At 45.7% G+C, this 9,770-nt stretch overlaps 1 pseudogene; it reads left to right on the top strand.

Moving 5' to 3' along the window:
- The first annotated feature begins 8,073 nt into the window (after nucleotides 1–8,073).
- LOC100354048 (chromobox protein homolog 1 pseudogene) lies at nucleotides 8,074–9,196 on the top strand (annotated as a pseudogene).
- The last annotated feature ends 574 nt before the right edge of the window (nucleotides 9,197–9,770 follow it).

Here is a 9,770-nt window from a genome sequence, read left to right as displayed (position 1 = left end):
GCCTGTCTCTTTTTCTGCCTTTCTAAATAAATAAATAAATATTTTTTAAATGTAAGTTTAATCTGGTGCAAAAAAAAATTGATAACAGGGCCTGCATCATGGCACCGTGAATTGAGCTGCAGCCTGGGGTGCTGGCATCCCATGTAGCAGCACAGGTTCGCATCCCGGCAGCTCTGTTTCTAATCCAGCTCTCTGCTAATGTGCCCGAGAAAGCAGCAGCAGATGGCTCTAATACTTGAGCACTGCCACCGGTGGGGGAGGCCCAGATGGAGTTCCGAGCGCCTGGCTTCAGCCTGGCCCAGCCACTTGGGGAATGAACCAGCAGATGGAAGATCTCTCTCTAACTCTACCTTTCAAATAAAGCACATAATTTTAAAAAATGTGAAATCCATGCAGTTTTTTTCATTCAGTGCATTTCCCTGAACTTGCTTTTGCTTTCTATTTGAAAGGCAGAGAGACTGAGACAGTGAGAGATCTTACATCCGGGGTTCATTCCCTAAATGGCCACAACAGCTGGGGCTGGGCCAGGCTGAAGCCAGGAGCCCAGACCTCAATACGAGTTTCCCACGTGGATGGCAGAGATCCAACAATGTGAACCTGCGGCCTCACAGGGTGTGCGTTAGCAGGAAGCTGGAATCAGGACTGGATCTGGGACGTGACTCCAGGTACCCCAATTTGGGATGCCCATGTCCCCAGCAGCTTCTTAACCACCGTGCCAAACCCACAGCCCTCCACAGACTTTCTGAAGCTTCCTTGTACTATTACATGAAAAACATGGTGCACAGAGCCATAAATAGAGTAGGCTTAAGATTCCTACAACTAACTGTGGTTTGAGCAACATTCTTCTATCCACCTAGAACCAACTTTCAGAAAAAAGGCATTTATCTAATATGAGCCATGGTGGTTTAGGAACGAATAAACAACAACAACAACAAAAAAAACAATTTATTTCCACCTAGGTCTTTGTCCACCTCGACCCAAATCAGCTTCTTGAGGGAAACTAATGTCCCAACACTAAATAAAAGGATCCCGGACTAGGCACTCACTCATGGGTTTCTTAAGCTTAGCTGAAGCCACCTTGCTCCAAGAAGCAGCTTTGCAGATTATTAAACTGCCTCCCAGGTGTGGAGAGAGAACGCCAGCGGGCTCAGCACTCTGTCTGGCCTGGAGAGTCCAAGCATCATTGCCTCGAGCTGGAGGTCATCCTGGAAGTTCTGGCTTGGCAGCCCAGGTGGGGTCTGTTTTTTGACAGGTTTGCGTCCACGCTCTCCAAATAGCAGAGAGCAAGTTCCACTGGGGCTGCCACCCTCAGCGAGGGTTGCTCTGGGTCAGAGAGTGGAGCAGCATAAGTTACCCTACCCCACGGAGCCTCCTGACCAGGAATTTTGTAGTCACCTCCTTCATCTGCAGCCTTCTAGGCAACCGGCAAAGTACAACCATTAGACATGTAGATGGAGATGCACCAGAGCCTTGTGGAGCCTGTGCCGAAAGCTGCCGAGAGCAGGCATAGCCTGTTCCACCAGAGCCACTGGCCGTGGTCTTAGCAGGATGAGCCCACTTTTTTTAAGATTTATTTATTTATTTGAAAGTCAGAGTTACACACAGAGAGGAGAGGCAGAGAGAGAGAGAGAGGTCTTCCATTTGCTGGTTCACTCTCCAATTGGCTGCAACAGCTGGAGCTGCGCCGATCCGAAGCCAGGAGCCAGGAGCTTCTTCTGGGTCTCCCACGCAGGTACAAGGACTTAGGCCATCTTCTGCTGCTTTCCCAGGCCACAGCAGAGAGCTGGATTGGAAGTGGAGTAGCCGGGACTTGAACCGGCACCCATATGGGATGCTAGCACTGCAGGCGGCAGCCTTACCTGCTACGCCACAGCGCTGGCCCCAGAGCCCACTTTATGTTGGGTTCTGCAATGGCATGGCTCACATGGACATATCAGACCATCCAAGTCCTGATCAGGCACAGAAGGACATCCACTGGGCCCATGTTCAACAAAATGCTCTCTAACCAACAACAATGCAGCACTTGCCAGCACCTGTAAGTTCACTCACTCTATCTGCCCCGCCCTGCACACTTTCCTAATACAAAATCACGATGGACTCCACCACAACCCAACTTGGGCTAGGATGGCAACTGTAACAGTATTTGCTGCCTAGAATATTCTACTGACATTCCTTATTAATTGTTTCATTGGATTAAAAAATATGCATAGCCGAGTACTTAGCATGTAGTTGTATTAATTATGTACAATTCAGTAATGACTTCCCAGATGATTGCAAAACATCCCCACAGCCTGGACGGCTCCCCCACTGTCAATGCAGCGTGGTCTACCACTGTGATTTTAAGTTTTATTTCCCTAGTGCTTACTGACCATTTAATTTGCATTTCCCTGATCTTATTTGCCTTTCGGATACCTCCTTTTGAGAAATGCCTTACTGGTATTTCATTCATTTTTAAAGGCGTGTTATTGCTTTCTTTTGACTTGTAGGCGTTCTTCATATAGTCAGACCATGAATTTGTGTCTGGCAGTACTATCATCAACATGGTTAAACTAGGAACTATCATCCTCAGAATCCTCCTCTCTGTGCGGTTCCAGAGAAATCAGAAACTTATGCTTGATGAGATCGCAGGCAGCGAGGGAAGTGGAGGTGCCTGGCAGGCTTATTTTCCCTCACTCTGGTCTGTTCCACACGCTGCTCATCTTCCTAAATGCTGCCCTGCAGTGGCTCCCGGGTGCAGTAGCTACAACAGCTTGTCGTGGACTTCTCCCTTCCACGGTCCCCTTCAATAGCTCATCATGGCTTCTTGGATTTCCAGACAAGCTGTAATTTGTGCAGCTGGGCCAGTGCTTCTGGAAGACAGATTAGTGCTTGTTTCTGATTTTCCAAAAGAGTTAGACCCCTTCCTACAAATGAATTCTTGCTTCAGTTGCAAAGAACATAAATTCATCTTCATGGCATGATATTTTTTCCAAAAATTGTATATATATTTATTAAAGAAAAAAGCTCTAAACTTTGATAGCAAAAGGAAGAAAATAATCATTCTTGACCTCACTGTTCACAATCACCCACAATGAGTATTTGGGCATATTTAATTCTAGTGGCTTTACTGTGTATTTTTGTGTGCATTTACATAAAAAGATACTTCAAAAGGCTCAGGGACAAATGGAATGAACAGATAAGTTTCTATTTTGGTCCAAAATTTTTTGAAATCCATGCATATGAAGGGTCTTCAATAAGTTCATGGAAACTGCTTGTTGAGGGAAAAAAAAAGTATAGATTGCAAAAATCTTTTGCACTAGAACTGGCGCTTGTGTTGTAGTGAGTAAAGCCGCCGCCTGCAATGCTAGCATCCCATATGGGCGCTGGTTCAAGTCCCGGATGATCCATTTCTGATCCAGCTCCCTGCTAATGTGCCTAGGAAAGCAATGGAAGACGGCCCAAGTCCTTGGACCCCTGTACCTGCGTGGGAGACTCAGAAGAAGCTCTTGGCTCCTGGTTTCAGGCTGACCCAGCTCTAGCTGTTTCAGCCATTTGGGGAGTGAACCAGCAGATGGAAGACCTCTCTGTCTCTGTCTCTCTGTCTCTTTCTCTCTCTCTGTAACTCTTTCAAATAAATAAATAAATTTTAATAGAAAGCTTTTATTTAATAAATATAAATTGAATAAGTACAACTTTCGGATTATAGTGGTTCTTCCCCCCATACCCGCCCTCAAATAAATAAATAAATCCTAAAAAAATTCTTTTGCACTAAAATAAACTTATCTTTTACTTCCATTTGTCCGTAACTTTTAGAGTTCCATGCATGTATTTTTCTTTCCTTTTAAAAAGTAAACATGGGGGCTGGCACTGTGGTATAGTAGGCCAAGCCTCCGCCTGTGGTGCGGGCATCCCATATGGGCACTAGTTAGAGTTCTGGCTGCTCCACTTCCAGTCCATCTCTCTGCTATGGCCTGGAAAAGCAGTGGAAGATGGCCCAAGTGTTTGGGCCTCTGCACCCACATGGGAGACACAAGGGAAGCTCCTGGCTTCTGGCTTTGGGTCGGCCCAGCTCCAGTCATTACAGCCATTTGGGGAATGAACCAGCAGATGAAAAGATCTCTCCTGCTCTCTGCCTCTGCCTCTCTGTAACTCTTTCAAATAAATAAATAAATCTTAAAAAAAAAGGACCTCTCTTTAACTCCACCTCTTAAATAAATAAATAAAATATTTTTAAAAAAGTAAACACAGGATCTCTGTATATATTTTAAAATTTTTACTTATTTATTTTCACTTTATTTGGAAAGTAGAGAGACATATATACAGACAGAGATCTTCCCCTTGGTTCACTTCCTAAATGTCCACAACAGCCAGGCTGGGGTCAGACCAATGCTACAACCCCAGAAATCAGTCTGAGTCTCCCATGTGTATAGCAGGGAGCCAAGTACTTGAGCTATTATCTGCCTCCTCTAAAGGTGTCTGTTAGCAGGAAGCTGGATCAGAAGCAGAGTAGCTGGGACTCAAATCAGGCACTCCAGCATGGGATGCAGCTATCCCATGCAGCATCTTTACTGCTGTGCCATATGCTCACTCCAGAATCTATCTATCTGCAATCTAGCTATATCCATATCCATATCTACTTATCTATATCTATCTATCTTAAAGATTTATTTATTTATTTGAAAGGCAGAATGACAGAGAAAGAGATAGAGAGTGAGTGAGCGAGAGAGAGAGAGACCTTCCATCCACTGGTTCATTCCCTAAAAGGCTGCAACAGCCAGGGCTGGGCCAGACCGAAGCCAAGAGCTAGAAACTCCATCCTAGTCTCCCTCATGGGTGGCAGGGGCCCAAGTACTTGGTCCATCTTCTGTTGTCTTCCCAGATGCACTAGCAGGAATATGGATTAGAAGTGGAGCAGCCAGGACTCTAATTGGCACTCTAATATGGGATGCAAGCAACAGCTTAACTCTCTGTGCTACAATACCAGCCCCAGGGTCTGTATATTTTTGTACAAATATACATTTGAAATTATTTGCTCACAAATATCTCTTCAGAGTAAAAAATTCTGACTTGGAATTCCAGAATCAAAAGGCAAACACATCATTAAGGCTAGTTTATTTGTTTATACAGAGAGAGAAAGAAATCTCCCATTTGCTGGTTGACTCCCCAAATGCTTGCAACAGCTGGGGTTGGGTCGAGCTGAAGATAAAAGCTGGGAACTCATTCTGGGGTCTCCTGCGTGGTGGAGACTCATGTATGGGAGTAGCACCCACTCAAGTACTTGAGCGTCACTCGCTGCCTTCCGCGGTGCACATCAGCAGGAAGTTGGAATCAGGAGCAGAGCTGCGACTCAGACTCAGGCACTGTGATATGGGGCGTGGGTGTCCCACCTAGCATCTAAGTAGGCCAAATACCTACCCTCTTTCAGGCTTTTAATACATATAACTCAATAACTCAATTGATCTCGCTGAAAAATGCTATGAATGTCCATGTCCACCGGTACCTGCTTCCCTCCATCCTCACTAAAGATTTCAAAAATTCCCGCCAATTCGTCAAGGTACAAATCCTATCACTTTCGTATTTGCTTTGCATCTTATGTGACTAGTGCTGTTGAGTTCTCATTTACATCTGTTGGCCGCAGGAGCGGCAAGTTTTGATGGAGAATGAGGTAACACGCCAGCTCCGCAAAGGAGGACAGGCTTGAACGGAGGCCATGGATGCTTGACCTTGGGGGTGTCACTCAAACTCTCTGAGTCTCGGTTTCCTTATGTGACAAAGAGGCATGACAGCAACAGTAAAAACACCTAAGCAATAAGATTAAATGAAATCGGGGTGTCTGTGCTGTTTGGTGTAGTAGGTTAAGCCTCTGCTTTTGGTGCTGGCATCCCATGTGGGCACCGGTTTGAGTCCCAGCTGCTCCACTTCTAGTCCAGCTCCCTGCTAATGAACCTGGAAAAGCAGCAGAATATGGCCCAGGTCCTTCGGCCTCTGCACCAATGTGGAAGACCCAGAAGAAGCTCCTGGCTCCTGGCTTCAGATCAGCACAGCTCTAGCGGTTGCAGCCATTTAGGGAGTGAATCAGCTGGTTCATGTCCCCACTGCTCCTCTCCCAAACTAGCTCTCTGCTATGGCCTGGGAAAGCAGAAGATGGCCCAAGAACTTGGGCCCCTGCAATCCATGTGGGAGATCCAGAGGAGGCTCCTGGCTCCTGGGTTTGGATCAGCCCAGCTCTGGCCATTGCAGCCATTTGGGGAGTGAACGGGTGGATAAAAGACCTCTCTGTGTCGCTTCCTCTCTCTGTCTATAACTCTACCTCTCAAATAAATAAATCTTTAAAAGAAAAACCTGATCTTATCACAACTAGCAAGTACGTACACTTAACTTCTTCACTTAGTGCAACAAGGAAAAAGTACAGATGGTTTGGGGATTGGCATTTAACTCTTCTCTCTCTCTCTCTCTTACTCTGCCTCCTGTCCTCCTGGCCCATGTTTGTAGGCATTGCTCTCTTTAATTTCTCCACAATCTTCACTCTGCATTGACAACATCTAATACTACTAAGTGAACAGTTCCTCAAATCGACATCTCTCTCGATCCCAGGCTTAATTTTCTGTTGCCTACTGTGCAGCATCCCCAGAACATTTCCATTCTTCTCCTGCTCACACTCACTGGTCCTCCCAGAGATGTTACAAGCACGTGTGTGCCTGCTGGGATTCTAGCCCCAAACTGCTTGAGTGCTCAGCAGCCGCCTGAGCTTCCCAAACTCGGGCCCCAGACATCGCAGAACACAGAGGCACGCCTGTTGAGCTCTCCTTAAATCGCATGTTCTAAGTAAAATAATGTATTGTTGCTTATGTGCAGCACTAAGTGTCAGGGTGATCAGTTATGCAGTAACAGAACCAGAATGGAGGGAATAAAGAGAAGGGTCACCCGGGCTTATGTATTCACTTGTATGTTGTAAGGTAGGAATCCCAGCTACATCTTTCCCACATGGCGACTGTGGTGTCTCAGCACCTGTAAATTTCTTAAGGTGCAACATTATGTCTTATTCATATTTTGTTCTAGCATCACATATAATGATTAGCAAATAATGAGCATTAAAATGCCTGTTGAGGAGCCAGCATGGTGGTACAGCAGGTTAAGCTGCTGCCTAAAACACTGGCATCCCACACGAGTGCTGGTTCGTGTCCCAGCTGCTCCACTTCCAATCCAGCTCCCTGCTATTGTACCTGGGAAAGCCGCAGAAGATGGACCAAGTGCTTGGGCCCCCGCCTCAGACGTGGGAAACCTGGGTGGAGTTCTAAGCTCCTGGCTTCGGCCTGGCCCAGCCCCAGTTGTGGCCATTTGGTGAGTGAACCAGCTGACGGAAGATCTCTTTTTCTCTCTCTGTAATTCTGCCTTTCAAATGAATGAATCTTTTTTAAAAAATGCCTGTTGAATTGAAATCTCTATAGTCACCGTGAATATGTGTCACCTTTACCACCTGATTCTTCTCAAGTAAGGTCACCTCTTCATATTCATGCCAAGTTCTTTTTTTTTTAAATCTCATTAGAATTCTATTGTTTTCTTTGAATAGATCTCTTAGGTTTGTTTAAAACAAAGCTGTTTATATTGCATTTCTTTTTTTGCTGTATGAAAACAGAACAGAAAAGTACAGTGGTCTTTTATCTTGTGTAAAATTTTGCTTTAATTTGAATTTTGAATACTTCTTGTGTTAAGTTGACATCTGTGGTATCACAAGATCCCATTAATAAAATGAAAAAACAAGCAATTGACTGGGAGAAAATATTTGCAAATCAAGTATCTGATAAAGGACTTGCATCCAGAATGCGTGGAACTCTGCACTTCAGCAAGAAGAAGAAAAATAACACTCAATCTGAAAAATGGGCAATAAACGTTTCATCAAAAATGACATGTAAATGACTGATAAGCACATGAAAATGTGCTCAGCATCGTTACTCAACAGGGAAATGCAAATTAAAACCATAATGAGATACTGCTTCACACCCACTAGAATTGCTGTAGCTGTGCAGAAGCGGAGAAACTGGAACCTTCACACATTACTGGAGGGGACCCACAGTGGTGCAGCCGTTTGGGAAAATGGTTGGGCAGTCTCTTCAAAAGGTAAGCTTGCCCTACCACCTGGACATTCCACTCTGAGGAATCCACCCAAGAGAAAATGTAACATTCAGCCACACAAAAACCACATGATTAAATGTTCCTAATAGTTCGGCTGAGGGGAGGGCCGTTGGCCGGGGCCTACGGTACGTCGCTTCAGTGAGGGGCTCGACTGCGACCACCCGGCTTGTTGCTTTCTGGGCGCCAATTCCCCCCGGCCGGCCCGACGCGACGCGCCAGTAGCGCGACCCCGATTCTTCTCGAGCTCTTGGGCGCTGCTTTGAGCAGCGTCACCCTTTACACCAGAAAGCTGGCGGGCACTGTGGGGGAAAAAAACAAAACAAGAAGAAAGTGGAGGAGGTGCTAGAAGAGGAGGAAGAGGAATACGTGGTGGAAAAAGTTCTCGACCGTCGAGTTGTAAAGGGCAAAGTGGAGCACCTCCTAAAGTGGAAAGGTTTCTCAGATGAAGACAATACGTGGGAACCAGAAGAGAATCTGGATTGCCCTGACCTCATTGCTGAGTTTCTGCAGTCACAGAAAACAGCACATGAGACAGATAAGTCAGAGGGAGGCAAGCGCAAAGCTGATTCTGATGATAAGGGAGAAGAGAGCAAACCAAAGAAGAAGAGAGAAGAGTCAGAAAAGCCACGAGGCTTTGCCCGGGGTTTGGAGCCAGAATGGATCACTGGAGCTACAGACTCAAGTGGAGAACTCATGTTCCTGATGAAATGGAAAAACTCTGATGAGGCCGACCTGGTCCCTGCCAAGGAAGCCAATGTCAAGTGCCCACAGGTTGTCATTTCCTTCTATGAGGAAAGGCTGACGTGGCACTCCTATCCCTCAGAGGATGATGACAAAAAAGATGACAAGAATTAAGTCTCTTGAGTACCAGCCCCATCACATCCGACTGTGGGTTTCAAGTGAGGAGGGAAGAAGTTCTACTTGTCTTGACACCATAGAGGTGGCTTGAGAAGATGTCCTTTGAAGAGCCAGTATAGTTTCTGTGCCCTGCAGCAGTCCAAGTGCTTTAAGCTGTTCCAAGCTATGTAGTTCACACACCCATCCCAGTGGAGGGGAATGGGGAGAAGTGTTTCAAGGCAGCCCCTCCTGAGCTTTGCTGAGAGAAGCAAAGGGCCTTCTATGAAGGACAAAACTTGCAGAATTGGGTGTGTGGGAGAACAAAAAGATACTGTAGGTCTTCAAAGAGCATCTCCACAACCCACAGCCTTCTTCCCAATAGTGTTAACTCTGCGTTTTTACAGCATAGCATGTGTGTAGTTTTTGGCTATTACTGGTGTATTATTTAGGGGTGGGAGGGATGGGATAGGGAGAAAGGGAAATGGGTTGGATCATTTTGATTAAAATTTGGGGCTTGATTGGGGAAATGATGAAACAGTAGAGAGAACAACTAACTGAAGATTCGGTTCTATGTTCAGGATATTTTACCTTTTCAAAAAAATGTCATTGACACCATAAATGGGGACTGCGAGAGACTGTTTAAAAGCTGTGAATGCCTGAAACCTGTAAGTCAAGGTGTTCCCTGCCTGAGCTTAATGTCCCCCACAGAGGACTAAGCCAGTTCACAAGTTACCAAAGCTGCCGTTTTGGAGATGGAGACTGACTGGGGAGGGAGAATGTACACAGGCAGATAGAGCATTCTGTCTCAGAGGTGCTAATTC

This window comes from Oryctolagus cuniculus, chromosome 4, assembly GCF_051225735.1.
Source record: "Oryctolagus cuniculus isolate XC-2025 breed Fujian yellow rabbit chromosome 4, ASM5122573v1, whole genome shotgun sequence".
NCBI lineage: Eukaryota > Metazoa > Chordata > Mammalia > Lagomorpha > Leporidae > Oryctolagus > Oryctolagus cuniculus.
Note: the sequence above shows the minus strand (reverse complement) of the source record. Positions and strands in the feature narration are given on the sequence as shown.